The sequence below is a fragment of the Mesoplodon mirus genome (assembly GCF_964341445.2).
Source record: "Mesoplodon mirus genome assembly, chromosome: 1".
Lineage (NCBI taxonomy): Eukaryota > Metazoa > Chordata > Mammalia > Artiodactyla > Ziphiidae > Mesoplodon > Mesoplodon mirus.
The window spans coordinates 101,792,621-101,811,927 of record NC_138976.1 but is presented as its reverse complement, the minus strand read 5'-3'; positions in this window follow the sequence as shown (position 1 = coordinate 101,811,927).

Genomic DNA, 19,307 nt, shown 5'->3' with positions numbered 1-19,307 from the left:
AATGCTCCATGGCTTTCTCATCACAATGCTCCATGCCCTTGTCATCTCAATGCTCCATGAACCCTGTCATCACAATGCACCATGCCCATCATCATAATGCTTCATGCTATTGTCATCACAATGAAATCAACATGCTCCATGACCTCTGTCATCACAATGCTCCAAACCCTTGTGATCAAAATGTTCCATATCACTTGTCATCACAACGCCCCATGACGCTCATCATCACAATTATCCATGGTCTTCTCATCACAATGCTCCATGACATTTGTCATCACAATGTTCCATAACCCCTCTAATCACAATGCTCTCTGACAATTGTCATCGCAGTGTACCATGACCCTTGTCATCACAATGCTCCATGCCTATGTCAGCAAAATGCTACATGACTTGTCATCACAATGCTCCATGCGCTTGTCATCACAATACTTCTTTACCATTGTCATTCACAATCCTCCGTGAACATTGGCACCACATTACTTCATGCCCTTGTCATCACAATGCTCCATGCTCCTTGAAATCAAAATGATCCATGACCTCTGTCATCACAATGCTCCAAACCCTTGTGATCACAATTTTCCATAACACTTGTCATCAAAACGCTCCATGATTCCTTTCATCACAATACTCCATGCACTTGTCATCACAATGCTCCATGAACTTTGTCATCACAATGCTCAATACACATGTCATCACAATGCTCCCTGACACTTGTCGTCAAAATGCTCCTTGAAACCTATCATGAAAAGTCTCCATGCCTTTTTCATCACAATGCTCCATGCCCTTTTCATCACAATGCTCCATGCCATTGTCATCACAATACTCCACAAGCTTGTCATCAGAATGCTCCATGAGCCTTGTCATCAGAATGCTCCATGACCCCTGTCATCACAATGCTCTATGACACCTATCATCACAATGCTTCATGCCCCTTGTCATTACAGTGCTCCATGACGCTCATCATTACAATTTTCCATGGTCTTCTCATCACAATGCTCCACGATTTTGCCATCACAATGCTCCATGCCCTGGTCATCACAATGCTACATGTCCTTTGTCATCAAAATTCCCCACGTCCTTTTCATCACAATGTTCCATGACACTACTCATCACAATGCTTCATGCTCTTGACATCACAATTCTCCACGCACTTGTCATCGCAATGCTCCATGACCCCTGTCATAGCAAGCTCCATGTGCTTGTAATCTCAATGCTTCACGACCTTGTCATGAAAATTCTCAATGGCCCTTGTCATCACAATGCTCCAAGCCCTTGTCATCACAATGTTCCATTACCTTTGTCATCACAATCCTCCATGACACATGGCATCACAATGCTTCATGCCATTGTCATCACAATGGACCATGACCTATGTCATCACAATGCTCCCTGACACCTGTCTTCACAATACTCCGTGACCTTGTCAACACAATGTTCCATGCCCTTGTCATCACAATGCTCCAAGCCCTTGTCATCACAATGCTCCAATACCTTTGTCATCTCAATCCTCCATTACACATGGCATCACAATGCTTCATGCCATTGTCATCACAATGGACCATGACCTATGTCATCACAATGCTCCCTGACACTTGTCTTCACAATACTCCGTGACCTTGTCATCACAATATTCCATGCCCTTGTCATCACAATGTGCCATGCTCACTGTCATCACAATAATCCATGAAACTTGTCAGACCAATGCTCCATGCCCCTTTTCATCTCAAAACTCCATGAACCCTGTCATCACAATGCACCATGCCCATCATCATAATGCTTCATGCTATTGCCATCACAATGAAATCAAAATGCTCCATGACCTCTGTCTTCACAATGCTCCAAACCCTTGTAATCACAATGTTCCATAACACTTGTTATCACATCGCCCCATGACGCTCGTCATTACAATTATCCATGGTCTTCTCATCACAATGCTCCATGACCTTTGTCATCACAATGCTCAATACAATTGTCATCACAATGCTCCCTGCCACTTTTCGTCAGTATGCTCCTTGAACCCTGTCATGACAAGGCTCCGTGCCTTTTTCATCACAATGATCCATGCCCTTTTCATCACAATGCTCCAAGACACCTGTAATCAAAAGGCCCCATGACGTTGTCATCAAAAGCTCCATGACGCATGTCATCAGTATGCTCCATGGCCTTCTCATCACAATGTTCCATGCCCTTCTCATCACAATGCACCACGACCTTGTCATCAAAATGCTCCATGACATTGTTCATTCCAAAGCTCCATGACCCTTGGTATCACAGTGCCCCATGCCATTGTCATCACAATGCTCCATGAACACTCTCATCACATTGTTCCATGCCCTTGTCATCACAACGCTCCATGACGCTTGTCATCACAACGCACGATGCCCTTCTCATCACAATGCTCCATGCCCTTGTCATTACAATCCTCCATGACCAATGTATCACAGTGTTCCGTGCCCTTGTCATCACAATGCTCCATGCCCAATCTCATCACAATAATCCGTGAAACTTTTCAGACCAATGCTCCATAACCTTATCATCACAATGCTCCATTATCACTGTCATAACAATGCTCCATGAAACCTGCCATCACCGTGTTCCACGGCCTTGTCATCACATGGCTCCATGACCCTTGTCATCACAATGCTCCAAGACCCCTGTAATCACAATGCTCCATGCCCTTGTCATCACAAAGCTCCATGACGCATGTCATCAGTATGCTCCATGGTCTTCTCATCACAATGCTCCATGGCCTTCTCATCACAATGCTCCAAGACCCCTATAATCACAATGCTCCTTGCCGCTTTTCATCTCAATGCTCCATGAACCCTGTCATCACAATGCACCATGCCCATCATCATAATGCTTCATGCTCTTGTCATCACAATGAAATCAAAATGCTCCATGACCTCTGTCATTACCATGCTCCAAACCCTAGTGATCACAGTGTTCCATAACACTTGTCATCACAATGCCCAATGACGCTCGTCATCACAATTATCAATGGTCTTCTCATCACAATGCTCCATAAACTTTGTCATCACAATGCTCAATACACTTGTCATCACAACGTTGCCTGACATTTGTCGTCAGTATGCTCCTTGAACCCTGTCATGACAAGGCTCCATGCCTTTTTCATCACAATGATCCATGCCCTTTTCATCACAATACTCCAAGACCCCTGTAATCACAATGTCCCATGCCCTTGTCATCACGAAGCTCCATGATGCATGTTATCAGAATGCTCCATGGCCTTCTCATCACAATGCTATTAGCACTTGTCATCACAATGCTCCAAGACCCCTGTAATCACAATGCCCCATGCCTCTTTTAGTGAGAATGCTCCATGATAATTGTCATCACAAGGCTCCATGGTCCGCTCATCACAATGCTCCAGGACGTTGTCATCAAAATGCTCCATTCCCTTGTCATCTCAATACTCCATGAATATTTTCAGCTCAATGCTCCATGACCTTCTCATCACAATGCTCCATGACCCCTGTCATCACAATGCTCCATGACCACAGTAATCACAATGCTCCATGACCCCTGACAACACAATGATCCTGGACTCTTGTCATCAAAATACTCCATGACACTTGTCATCACAAGATCCATGCTCATGTCATCCCAATGTTCCATGTCCCCTGTAATCACAATGCTCCGTGACGCTTGTCATCACAGTGCTCCATCAACCTTGTCATCACTATGCTCCATGCCTTTGTCAGAAAAATGCTACATGAGCTTGTCTTCACAATGCTCCATGCTCTTGTCATCACAATCCTCCATGAACCTTGGGATCACATTGCTTCATGCCCTTGTCATCACAATGCTCCATGCTCCTTGAAATCAAAATGATCCATGAACTCTGTCATCACTATGATCCAAACCCTTGGAATCACAATGTTCCATAACACTTGTCATCACAATGCTCCATGATGCCTGTCATCACAATACTCCATGCCCTTGTCATCACAATGCTCCATGACCTTTGTCATCACAATGCACAATACACTTGTCATCACAATGCTCCCTGGCACTTGCCATCAGTATGCACTTGAACCATGTCATGACAATGCTCCATGCCTTTTTCATCACAATGGTCCATGCCCTTTTCATCACAATGCTCCAAGACTCCTGTAATCACAATGCTCCATGCCTTTTTCAGCAAAATGCTACAAGACCTTGTCACCACAAAGCTCCATGCGCTTGTCATCACAATCCTCCATGAACCTTGGGATCACATTGCTTCATGGTCTTGGCATCACAATGCTCCATGCTCCTTGAAATCAAAATGATCCATGACCACTTTCATCACAACGCTCTAAATGCTTGTGATCACAATGTTCCATAACACGTGTCATCACAACGCTCCATGATGCCTGTCATCACAATACTCCATGCCCTTGTCATCACAATGTGCCATGACCATTGTCATCACAATGCTCAATACACTTGTCATCACAATGCTCCCTGACATTTGTCGTCAGAATGCTCCTTGAACACTCTCATAAAAAGACTCCATGCCTTTTTCATCACAATGCTCCATCCCAATGTCATCACAATACTCCACAAGCTTGTCATCACAATGCTCCATGACACTTGTCATCACAATGCTCCATGACCCCTGTCATCATAATGCTCCATGACACCTGTAATCACAATGCTCCATGGCTCTTGTAATTAGAGTGCTCCATGACACTCGTCATCAACAGAATCCATGGACTTCTCATCACTATGCTCCACGGTCTTGCCATCACAATGATCCATTCCCTGATCATCACAATGCTCCAAGTCCCTTGTCATCACATTTCTCCACGTCCTCCTCATAACAATGCTACATGACATTTCTCATCACAATGTTACATGCTCTTGTCATCACAATTCTCCATGCACTTGTCATCGCAATGCTCCATGACCCCTGTCATAGCAAGCTCTATGCCCTTCTCATCACAATGCATCACGCCCTTGTCATCAAAATTCTCCATGACCTTTGTCATCACAAAGCTCCTTGATCCTTGGCATCACAATGCTCCATGCTATTGTCATCACAATGCTCCATGAACCCTCTCATCACATTGCTCAATGCCGTTGTCATCACAATGCTCCATGACTCTTGTCATCAAAATGCTCGATTCACTTCTCATCACAATTCTCCACGCCCTTGTCATTACAATCCTCCCTGACTCATGTATCACAGTGATCCGTGCCCTTGTCATCACAATGCTCCATGCCCACTCTCATCAAAATAATCCATGAAACATTTCAGACCAATGATCCATGTCCTTGTCATCACAATGCTCCATTACCCCTGTCATAACAATGCTCCATGATCCCTGCCATCACAGTGTTCCATGGTCTTGTCATCACAAGGCTCCAAGACCCCTGTAATCACAATGCTCCATGCCCTTTTCATCACAAAGCTCCATGACGCATGTCATCACAAGGCTCCATGGCCTTCTCATCACATTGCTCGAAGCCCTTGTCATCACAATGCTCCATAACATTTGTCATCACAATCCTCCATGACACTTGGCATCACAATGCTCCATTCCATTGTCATCACAATGGAGCATGACATATGTCATCACAATGCTCCCTGACAACTGTCATCACAATACTCCATGCCCTTGTCATCACAATGCTCCATGACCGCTGTCATCACAATCTTCCGTGACTCCAGTCGTCACAGTGCTTCATGGCTTTTGTCATCACAATGGTCCATGCCCTCGTCATCACAAGGCTCTGTGACATCTGTCAACACAATGCTCCATGAACTTTTCATCACAAAGCTCCTTGAACCATGTCATCACAATGCCCCATTCCTTTGTCAGCACAATGCTCCATGACCCTTGTCATCACAATGCTCCATGCCCATGTCAGCAAAATGCTCCAGTACTCATGTCATCACAATAAGCCCTGCGCTTGTCAACACAATGCTCTACAACATTGTCATCACAATGCTCCATAAAACTTGTCATCACAATGCTCCATTCCCTTCTCATCAAAATGCTCTCTGACAACTGATATCACAAGGTTCCATCACTAGTCATCACAATAATCCCTCACCCGTCATCACAATGTTCCATGACCACTGTCATCACAATGCTACATGCCCTTGTCCTCACAATGCTCCATGACCCTTGACATCACAATGTTCCATAACCTCTGTCATCAAAATATTCCTTGACACTTTTCATCAAATTGCTCCTTGATCCTGTCATCACAATGCTTCCTGCCCTTCTCATCACAATGCACAACGCCCTTGTCATCAAAATGCTCCATAACCTTTGTCATCACAAAGCTCCATGACCCTTGGCATCACAATGCCCCATGACGCTTGTCATCACAATGCTCGATGCACTTCTCATCAAAATACTCCATGGCTTTTCAATTACAATCCTCCATGACCCATGTATCACAGTGTTCCGTGGCCTTTTCATCACAATGCTCCATGTCCACGCTCATCATAATAATCCATGAAACACTTCAGACTTATGCTCCATGACCACTGACATCACAATGTTCCACGGCCTTGTCATCACAAGGCTCCATGACCCTTGTCATCACAATGCTCCAAGACCCCTGTTATCACAATGTTCCATGCCCTTATCATCACAAAGCTCCATGACGCATGTCATCAGTATGCTCCATGGCTTTCTCATCACAATGCTCCATGCCCTTGTCATCACAATGCTTCAAGACCCCTGTAATCACAAAGCTCCATGCCGCTTTTCATCTCAATGCTCCATGAACCCTGTCATCACAATGCACCATGCCCTTCATCATAATGCTCCATGCTATTGCCATCACAATGAAATCAAAATGCACCAAGACCTCTGTCATCATAATGCTCCAAACCCTTGTGATCACAGTGTTCCATAACACTTGTCATCACAACGCCCCATGATGCTCCTCATCACAATTATCCATGGTCTTCTCATCACAATGCTCCATGCCTTTGTCATCACAATGCTCAATACACTTGTCATCACAATGCTCCCTGACACTTGTCGTCAGTATGCTCCTTGAACCCTGTCATGAAAAGGCTCCGTGTTATTTCATCACAATGATCCATGCCCTTTTCATCACAATGCCCCAAGACCACTGTAATGACAGTGCTCCATGCCCTTGTGATCACAAAGCTCCATGACCCCTGTCATTACAATGCTACATGCACTTATCATCACAATGCTCCATCACTCCTGACATCACAATGTTCCATGACACTTGTCATCAAAATATTCCATGACCCTTTTCATCAAATTGCTCCATGACCCTGTCATCACAATGCTCCCTGCCCTTCTCATCACAGTGCACCACACACTTGTCATCCAAATGCTGCATGACCTTTATCATCACAAACCTCCATGACCCTTGGCATCACAATGCTCCATGCCATTGTCATCACAATGCTCCAGGAACCCTCTTTTCACATTGCTCCATGCCCTTTTCATCACAAAGCTCCATGACGCCTGTCATCACAATGCTTGATGCACTTCTCATCACAATGCTTCATGCCCTTCTCATTACAATGCTCCATGACCCATGTATCACTGTGTTCCGTGCCCTTGTCATCACAGTGCTCCATGCCCACTCTCATCACAATAATCCATGAAACTTTTCAGACCAATGTCCCATGCCCTTGTCATCACAATGCTCCATTGCCCCTGTCATAACAATGCTCCAGGACCCCTGGCATCACAATATTCCATGGCCTTCTCATAACACTTCCCCATGACCCTTGTCATCACAGTGCTCCAGGACCCCTGTATTCACAATGCTCCATGCCCTTGTCATCACAAAGCTCCATGACACATGTCATCAGAATGCTCCATGGCTTTCTCATCACAATGCTCCATGCCCTTGTCATCTCAATGCTCCATGAACCCTGTCATCACAATGCACCATGCCCATCATCATAATGCTTCATGCTATTGTCATCACAATGAAATCAACATGCTCCATGACCTCTGTCATCACAATGCTCCAAACCCTTGTGATCAAAATGTTCCATATCACTTGTCATCACAACGCCCCATGACGCTCATCATCACAATTATCCATGGTCTTCTCATCACAATGCTCCATGACATTTGTCATCACAATGTTCCATAACCCCTCTAATCACAATGCTCTCTGACAATTGTCATCGCAGTGTACCATGACCCTTGTCATCACAATGCTCCATGCCTATGTCAGCAAAATGCTACATGACTTGTCATCACAATGCTCCATGCGCTTGTCATCACAATACTTCTTTACCATTGTCATTCACAATCCTCCGTGAACATTGGCACCACATTACTTCATGCCCTTGTCATCACAATGCTCCATGCTCCTTGAAATCAAAATGATCCATGACCTCTGTCATCACAATGCTCCAAACCCTTGTGATCACAATTTTCCATAACACTTGTCATCAAAACGCTCCATGATTCCTTTCATCACAATACTCCATGCACTTGTCATCACAATGCTCCATGAACTTTGTCATCACAATGCTCAATACACATGTCATCACAATGCTCCCTGACACTTGTCGTCAAAATGCTCCTTGAAACCTATCATGAAAAGTCTCCATGCCTTTTTCATCACAATGCTCCATGCCCTTTTCATCACAATGCTCCATGCCATTGTCATCACAATACTCCACAAGCTTGTCATCAGAATGCTCCATGAGCCTTGTCATCAGAATGCTCCATGACCCCTGTCATCACAATGCTCTATGACACCTATCATCACAATGCTTCATGCCCCTTGTCATTACAGTGCTCCATGACGCTCATCATTACAATTTTCCATGGTCTTCTCATCACAATGCTCCACGATTTTGCCATCACAATGCTCCATGCCCTGGTCATCACAATGCTACATGTCCTTTGTCATCAAAATTCCCCACGTCCTTTTCATCACAATGTTCCATGACACTACTCATCACAATGCTTCATGCTCTTGACATCACAATTCTCCACGCACTTGTCATCGCAATGCTCCATGACCCCTGTCATAGCAAGCTCCATGTGCTTGTAATCTCAATGCTTCACGACCTTGTCATGAAAATTCTCAATGGCCCTTGTCATCACAATGCTCCAAGCCCTTGTCATCACAATGTTCCATTACCTTTGTCATCACAATCCTCCATGACACATGGCATCACAATGCTTCATGCCATTGTCATCACAATGGACCATGACCTATGTCATCACAATGCTCCCTGACACCTGTCTTCACAATACTCCGTGACCTTGTCAACACAATGTTCCATGCCCTTGTCATCACAATGCTCCAAGCCCTTGTCATCACAATGCTCCAATACCTTTGTCATCTCAATCCTCCATTACACATGGCATCACAATGCTTCATGCCATTGTCATCACAATGGACCATGACCTATGTCATCACAATGCTCCCTGACACTTGTCTTCACAATACTCCGTGACCTTGTCATCACAATATTCCATGCCCTTGTCATCACAATGTGCCATGCTCACTGTCATCACAATAATCCATGAAACTTGTCAGACCAATGCTCCATGCCCCTTTTCATCTCAAAACTCCATGAACCCTGTCATCACAATGCACCATGCCCATCATCATAATGCTTCATGCTATTGCCATCACAATGAAATCAAAATGCTCCATGACCTCTGTCTTCACAATGCTCCAAACCCTTGTAATCACAATGTTCCATAACACTTGTTATCACATCGCCCCATGACGCTCGTCATTACAATTATCCATGGTCTTCTCATCACAATGCTCCATGACCTTTGTCATCACAATGCTCAATACAATTGTCATCACAATGCTCCCTGCCACTTTTCGTCAGTATGCTCCTTGAACCCTGTCATGACAAGGCTCCGTGCCTTTTTCATCACAATGATCCATGCCCTTTTCATCACAATGCTCCAAGACACCTGTAATCAAAAGGCCCCATGACGTTGTCATCAAAAGCTCCATGACGCATGTCATCAGTATGCTCCATGGCCTTCTCATCACAATGTTCCATGCCCTTCTCATCACAATGCACCACGACCTTGTCATCAAAATGCTCCATGACATTGTTCATTCCAAAGCTCCATGACCCTTGGTATCACAGTGCCCCATGCCATTGTCATCACAATGCTCCATGAACACTCTCATCACATTGTTCCATGCCCTTGTCATCACAACGCTCCATGACGCTTGTCATCACAACGCACGATGCCCTTCTCATCACAATGCTCCATGCCCTTGTCATTACAATCCTCCATGACCAATGTATCACAGTGTTCCGTGCCCTTGTCATCACAATGCTCCATGCCCAATCTCATCACAATAATCCGTGAAACTTTTCAGACCAATGCTCCATAACCTTATCATCACAATGCTCCATTATCACTGTCATAACAATGCTCCATGAAACCTGCCATCACCGTGTTCCACGGCCTTGTCATCACATGGCTCCATGACCCTTGTCATCACAATGCTCCAAGACCCCTGTAATCACAATGCTCCATGCCCTTGTCATCACAAAGCTCCATGACGCATGTCATCAGTATGCTCCATGGTCTTCTCATCACAATGCTCCATGGCCTTCTCATCACAATGCTCCAAGACCCCTATAATCACAATGCTCCTTGCCGCTTTTCATCTCAATGCTCCATGAACCCTGTCATCACGATGCACCATGCCCATCATCATAATGCTTCATGCTCTTGTCATCACAATGAAATCAAAATGCTCCATGACCTCTGTCATTACCATGCTCCAAACCCTAGTGATCACAGTGTTCCATAACACTTGTCATCACAATGCCCAATGACGCTCGTCATCACAATTATCAATGGTCTTCTCATCACAATGCTCCATAAACTTTGTCATCACAATGCTCAATACACTTGTCATCACAACGTTGCCTGACATTTGTCGTCAGTATGCTCCTTGAACCCTGTCATGACAAGGCTCCATGCCTTTTTCATCACAATGATCCATGCCCTTTTCATCACAATACTCCAAGACCCCTGTAATCACAATGTCCCATGCCCTTGTCATCACGAAGCTCCATGATGCATGTTATCAGAATGCTCCATGGCCTTCTCATCACAATGCTATTAGCACTTGTCATCACAATGCTCCAAGACCCCTGTAATCACAATGCCCCATGCCTCTTTTAGTGAGAATGCTCCATGATAATTGTCATCACAAGGCTCCATGGTCCGCTCATCACAATGCTCCAGGACGTTGTCATCAAAATGCTCCATTCCCTTGTCATCTCAATACTCCATGAATATTTTCAGCTCAATGCTCCATGACCTTCTCATCACAATGCTCCATGACCCCTGTCATCACAATGCTCCATGACCACAGTAATCACAATGCTCCATGACCCCTGACAACACAATGATCCTGGACTCTTGTCATCAAAATACTCCATGACACTTGTCATCACAAGATCCATGCTCATGTCATCCCAATGTTCCATGTCCCCTGTAATCACAATGCTCCGTGACGCTTGTCATCACAGTGCTCCATCAACCTTGTCATCACTATGCTCCATGCCTTTGTCAGAAAAATGCTACATGAGCTTGTCTTCACAATGCTCCATGCTCTTGTCATCACAATCCTCCATGAACCTTGGGATCACATTGCTTCATGCCCTTGTCATCACAATGCTCCATGCTCCTTGAAATCAAAATGATCCATGAACTCTGTCATCACTATGATCCAAACCCTTGGAATCACAATGTTCCATAACACTTGTCATCACAATGCTCCATGATGCCTGTCATCACAATACTCCATGCCCTTGTCATCACAATGCTCCATGACCTTTGTCATCACAATGCACAATACACTTGTCATCACAATGCTCCCTGGCACTTGCCATCAGTATGCACTTGAACCATGTCATGACAATGCTCCATGCCTTTTTCATCACAATGGTCCATGCCCTTTTCATCACAATGCTCCAAGACTCCTGTAATCACAGTGCTCCATGCCTTTTTCAGCAAAATGCTACAAGACCTTGTCACCACAAAGCTCCATGCGCTTGTCATCACAATCCTCCATGAACCTTGGGATCACATTGCTTCATGGTCTTGGCATCACAATGCTCCATGCTCCTTGAAATCAAAATGATCCATGACCACTTTCATCACAACGCTCTAAATGCTTGTGATCACAATGTTCCATAACACGTGTCATCACAACGCTCCATGATGCCTGTCATCACAATACTCCATGCCCTTGTCATCACAATGTGCCATGACCATTGTCATCACAATGCTCAATACACTTGTCATCACAATGCTCCCTGACATTTGTCGTCAGAATGCTCCTTGAACACTCTCATAAAAAGACTCCATGCCTTTTTCATCACAATGCTCCATCCCAATGTCATCACAATACTCCACAAGCTTGTCATCACAATGCTCCATGACACTTGTCATCACAATGCTCCATGACCCCTGTCATCACAATGCTCCATGACACCTGTAATCACAATGCTCCATGGCTCTTGTAATTAGAGTGCTCCATGACACTCGTCATCAACAGAATCCATGGACTTCTCATCACTATGCTCCACGGTCTTGCCATCACAATGATCCATTCCCTGATCATCACAATGCTCCAAGTCCCTTGTCATCACATTTCTCCACGTCCTCCTCATAACAATGCTACATGACATTTCTCATCACAATGTTACATGCTCTTGTCATCACAATTCTCCATGCACTTGTCATCGCAATGCTCCATGACCCCTGTCATAGCAAGCTCTATGCCCTTCTCATCACAATGCATCACGCCCTTGTCATCAAAATTCTCCATGACCTTTGTCATCACAAAGCTCCTTGATCCTTGGCATCACAATGCTCCATGCTATTGTCATCACAATGCTCCATGAACCCTCTCATCACATTGCTCAATGCCGTTGTCATCACAATGCTCCATGACTCTTGTCATCAAAATGCTCGATTCACTTCTCATCACAATTCTCCACGCCCTTGTCATTACAATCCTCCCTGACTCATGTATCACAGTGATCCGTGCCCTTGTCATCACAATGCTCCATGCCCACTCTCATCAAAATAATCCATGAAACATTTCAGACCAATGATCCATGTCCTTGTCATCACAATGCTCCATTACCCCTGTCATAACAATGCTCCATGATCCCTGCCATCACAATGTTCCATGGTCTTGTCATCACAAGGCTCCAAGACCCCTGTAATCACAATGCTCCATGCCCTTTTCATCACAAAGCTCCATGACGCATGTCATCACAAGGCTCCATGGCCTTCTCATCACATTGCTCGAAGCCCTTGTCATCACAATGCTCCATAACATTTGTCATCACAATCCTCCATGACACTTGGCATCACAATGCTCCATTCCATTGTCATCACAATGGAGCATGACATATGTCATCACAATGCTCCCTGACAACTGTCATCACAATACTCCATGCCCTTGTCATCACAATGCTCCATGACCGCTGTCATCACAATCTTCCGTGACTCCAGTCGTCACAGTGCTTCATGGCTTTTGTCATCACAATGGTCCATGCCCTCGTCATCACAAGGCTCTGTGACATCTGTCAACACAATGCTCCATGAACTTTTCATCACAAAGCTCCTTGAACCATGTCATCACAATGCCCCATTCCTTTGTCAGCACAATGCTCCATGACCCTTGTCATCACAATGCTCCATGCCCATGTCAGCAAAATGCTCCAGTACTCATGTCATCACAATAAGCCCTGCGCTTGTCAACACAATGCTCTACAACATTGTCATCACAATGCTCCATAAAACTTGTCATCACAATGCTCCATTCCCTTCTCATCAAAATGCTCTCTGACAACTGATATCACAGGGTTCCATCACTAGTCATCACAATAATCCCTCACCCGTCATCACAATGTTCCATGACCACTGTCATCACAATGCTACATGCCCTTGTCCTCACAATGCTCCATGACCCTTGACATCACAATGTTCCATAACCTCTGTCATCAAAATATTCCTTGACACTTTTCATCAAATTGCTCCTTGATCCTGTCATCACAATGCTTCCTGCCCTTCTCATCACAATGCACAACGCCCTTGTCATCAAAATGCTCCATAACCTTTGTCATCACAAAGCTCCATGACCCTTGGCATCACAATGCCCCATGACGCTTGTCATCACAATGCTCGATGCACTTCTCATCAAAATACTCCATGGCTTTTCAATTACAATCCTCCATGACCCATGTATCACAGTGTTCCGTGGCCTTTTCCTCACAATGCTCCATGTCCACGCTCATCATAATAATCCATGAAACACTTCAGACTTATGCTCCATGACCACTGACATCACAATGTTCCACGGCCTTGTCATCACAAGGCTCCATGACCCTTGTCATCACAATGCTCCAAGACCCCTGTTATCACAATGTTCCATGCCCTTATCATCACAAAGCTCCATGACGCATGTCATCAGTATGCTCCATGGCTTTCTCATCACAATGCTCCATGCCCTTGTCATCACAATGCTTCAAGACCCCTGTAATCACAAAGCTCCATGCCGCTTTTCATCTCAATGCTCCATGAACCCTGTCATCACAATGCACCATGCCCTTCATCATAATGCTCCATGCTATTGCCATCACAATGAAATCAAAATGCACCAAGACCTCTGTCATCATAATGCTCCAAACCCTTGTGATCACAGTGTTCCATAACACTTGTCATCACAACGCCCCATGATGCTCCTCATCACAATTATCCATGGTCTTCTCATCACAATGCTCCATGCCTTTGTCATCACAATGCTCAATACACTTGTCATCACAATGCTCCCTGACACTTGTCGTCAGTATGCTCCTTGAACCCTGTCATGAAAAGGCTCCGTGTTATTTCATCACAATGATCCATGCCCTTTTCATCACAATGCCCCAAGACCACTGTAATGACAGTGCTCCATGCCCTTGTGATCACAAAGCTCCATGACCCCTGTCATTACAATGCTACATGCACTTATCATCACAATGCTCCATCACTCCTGACATCACAATGTTCCATGACACTTGTCATCAAAATATTCCATGACCCTTTTCATCAAATTGCTCCATGACCCTGTCATCACAATGCTCCCTGCCCTTCTCATCACAGTGCACCACACACTTGTCATCCAAATGCTGCATGACCTTTATCATCACAAACCTCCATGACCCTTGGCATCACAATGCTCCATGCCATTGTCATCACAATGCTCCAGGAACCCTCTTTTCACATTGCTCCATGCCCTTTTCATCACAAAGCTCCATGACGCCTGTCATCACAATGCTTGATGCACTTCTCATCACAATGCTTCATGCCCTTCTCATTACAATGCTCCATGACCCATGTATCACTGTGTTCCGTGCCCTTGTCATCACAGTGCTCCATGCCCACTCTCATCACAATAATCCATGAAACTTTTCAGACCAATGTCCCATGCCCTTGTCATCACAATGCTCCATTGCCCCTGTCATAACAATGCTCCAGGACCCCTGGCATCACAATATTCCATGGCCTTCTCATAACACTTCCCCATGACCCTTGTCATCACAGTGCTCCAGGACCCCTGTATTCACAATGCTCCATGCCCTTGTCATCACAAAGCTCCATGACACATGTCATCAGAATGCTCCATGGCTTTCTCATCACAATGCTCCATGCCCTTGTCATCTCAATGCTCCATGAACCCTGTCATCACAATGCACCATGCCCATCATCATAATGCTTCATGCTATTGTCATCACAATGAAATCAACATGCTCCATGACCTCTGTCATCACAATGCTCCAAACCCTTGTGATCAAAATGTTCCATATCACTTGTCATCACAACGCCCCATGACGCTCATCATCACAATTATCCATGGTCTTCTCATCACAATGCTCCATGACATTTGTCATCACAATGTTCCATAACCCCTCTAATCACAATGCTCTCTGACAATTGTCATCGCAGTGTACCATGACCCTTGTCATCACAATGCTCCATGCCTATGTCAGCAAAATGCTACATGACTTGTCATCACAATGCTCCATGCGCTTGTCATCACAATACTTCTTTACCATTGTCATTCACAATCCTCCGTGAACATTGGCACCACATTACTTCATGCCCTTGTCATCACAATGCTCCATGCTCCTTGAAATCAAAATGATCCATGACCTCTGTCATCACAATGCTCCAAACCCTTGTGATCACAATTTTCCATAACACTTGTCATCAAAACGCTCCATGATTCCTTTCATCACAATACTCCATGCACTTGTCATCACAATGCTCCATGAACTTTGTCATCACAATGCTCAATACACATGTCATCACAATGCTCCCTGACACTTGTCGTCAAAATGCTCCTTGAAACCTATCATGAAAAGTCTCCATGCCTTTTTCATCACAATGCTCCATGCCCTTTTCATCACAATGCTCCATGCCATTGTCATCACAATACTCCACAAGCTTGTCATCAGAATGCTCCATGAGCCTTGTCATCAGAATGCTCCATGACCCCTGTCATCACAATGCTCTATGACACCTATCATCACAATGCTTCATGCCCCTTGTCATTACAGTGCTCCATGACGCTCATCATTACAATTTTCCATGGTCTTCTCATCACAATGCTCCACGATTTTGCCATCACAATGCTCCATGCCCTGGTCATCACAATGCTACATGTCCTTTGTCATCAAAATTCCCCACGTCCTTTTCATCACAATGTTCCATGACACTACTCATCACAATGCTTCATGCTCTTGACATCACAATTCTCCACGCACTTGTCATCGCAATGCTCCATGACCCCTGTCATAGCAAGCTCCATGTGCTTGTAATCTCAATGCTTCACGACCTTGTCATGAAAATTCTCAATGGCCCTTGTCATCACAATGCTCCAAGCCCTTGTCATCACAATGTTCCATTACCTTTGTCATCACAATCCTCCATGACACATGGCATCACAATGCTTCATGCCATTGTCATCACAATGGACCATGACCTATGTCATCACAATGCTCCCTGACACCTGTCTTCACAATACTCCGTGACCTTGTCAACACAATGTTCCATGCCCTTGTCATCACAATGCTCCAAGCCCTTGTCATCACAATGCTCCAATACCTTTGTCATCTCAATCCTCCATTACACATGGCATCACAATGCTTCATGCCATTGTCATCACAATGGACCATGACCTATGTCATCACAATGCTCCCTGACACTTGTCTTCACAATACTCCGTGACCTTGTCATCACAATATTCCATGCCCTTGTCATCACAATGTGCCATGCTCACTGTCATCACAATAATCCATGAAACTTGTCAGACCAATGCTCCATGCCCCTTTTCATCTCAAAACTCCATGAACCCTGTCATCACAATGCACCATGCCCATCATCATAATGCTTCATGCTATTGCCATCACAATGAAATCAAAATGCTCCATGACCTCTGTCTTCACAATGCTCCAAACCCTTGTAATCACAATGTTCCATAACACTTGTTATCACATCGCCCCATGACGCTCGTCATTACAATTATCCATGGTCTTCTCATCACAATGCTCCATGACCTTTGTCATCACAATGCTCAATACAATTGTCATCACAATGCTCCCTGCCACTTTTCGTCAGTATGCTCCTTGAACCCTGTCATGACAAGGCTCCATGCCTTTTTCATCACAATGATCCATGCCCTTTTCATCACAATGCTCCAAGACACCTGTAATCAAAAGGCCCCATGACGTTGTCATCAAAAGCTCCATGACGCATGTCATCAGTATGCTCCATGGCCTTCTCATCACAATGTTCCATGCCCTTCTCATCACAATGCACCACGACCTTGTCATCAAAATGCTCCATGACATTGTTCATTCCAAAGCTCCATGACCCTTGGTATCACAATGCCCCATGCCATTGTCATCACAATGCTCCATGAACACTCTCATCACATTGTTCCATGCCCTTGTCATCACAACGCTCCATGACGCTTGTCATCACAACGCACGATGCCCTTCTCATCACAATGCTCCATGCCCTTGTCATTACAATCCTCCATGACCAATGTATCACAGTGTTCCGTGCCCTTGTCATCACAATGCTCCATGCCCAATCTCATCACAATAATCCGTGAAACTTTTCAGACCAATGCTCCATAACCTTATCATCACAATGCTCCATTATCACTGTCATAACAATGCTCCATGAAACCTGCCATCACCGTGTTCCACGGCCTTGTCATCACATGGCTCCATGACCCTTGTCATCACAATGCTCCAAGACCCCTGTAATCACAATGCTCCATGCCCTTGTCATCACAAAGCTCCATGACGCATGTCATCAGTATGCTCCATGGTCTTCTCATCACAATGCTCCATGGCCTTCTCATCACAATGCTCCAAGACCCCTATAATCACAATGCTCCTTGCCGCTTTTCATCTCAATGCTCCATGAACCCTGTCATCACAATGCACCATGCCCATCATCATAATGCTTCATGCTCTTGTCATCACAATGAAATCAAAATGCTCCATGACCTCTGTCATTACCATGCTCCAAACCCTAGTGATCACAGTGTTCCATAACACTTGTCATCACAATGCCCAATGACGCTCGTCATCACAATTATCAATGGTCTTCTCATCACAATGCTCCATAAACTTTGTCATCACAATGCTCAATACACTTGTCATCACAACGTTGCCTGACATTTGTCGTCAGTATGCTCCTTGAACCCTGTCATGACAAGGCTCCATGCCTTTTTCATCACAATGATCCATGCCCTTTTCATCACAATACTCCAAGACCCCTGTAATCACAATGTCCCATGCCCTTGTCATCACGAAGCTCCATGATGCATGTTATCAGAATGCTCCATGGCCTTCTCATCACAATGCTATTAGCACTTGTCATCACAATGCTCCAAGACCCCTGTAATCACAATGCCCCATGCCTCTTTTAGTGAGAATGCTCCATGATAATTGTCATCACAAGGCTCCATGGTCCGCTCATCACAATGCTCCAGGACGTTGTCATCAAAATGCTCCATTCCCTTGTCATCTCAATACTCCATGAATATTTTCAGCTCAATGCTCCATGACCTTCTCATCACAATGCTCCATGACCCCTGTCATCACAATGCTCCATGACCACAGTAATCACAATGCTCCATGACCCCTGACAACACAATGATCCTGGACTCTTGTCATCAAAATACTCCATGACACTTGTCATCACAAGATCCATGCTCATGTCATCCCAATGTTCCATGTCCCCTGTAATCACAAT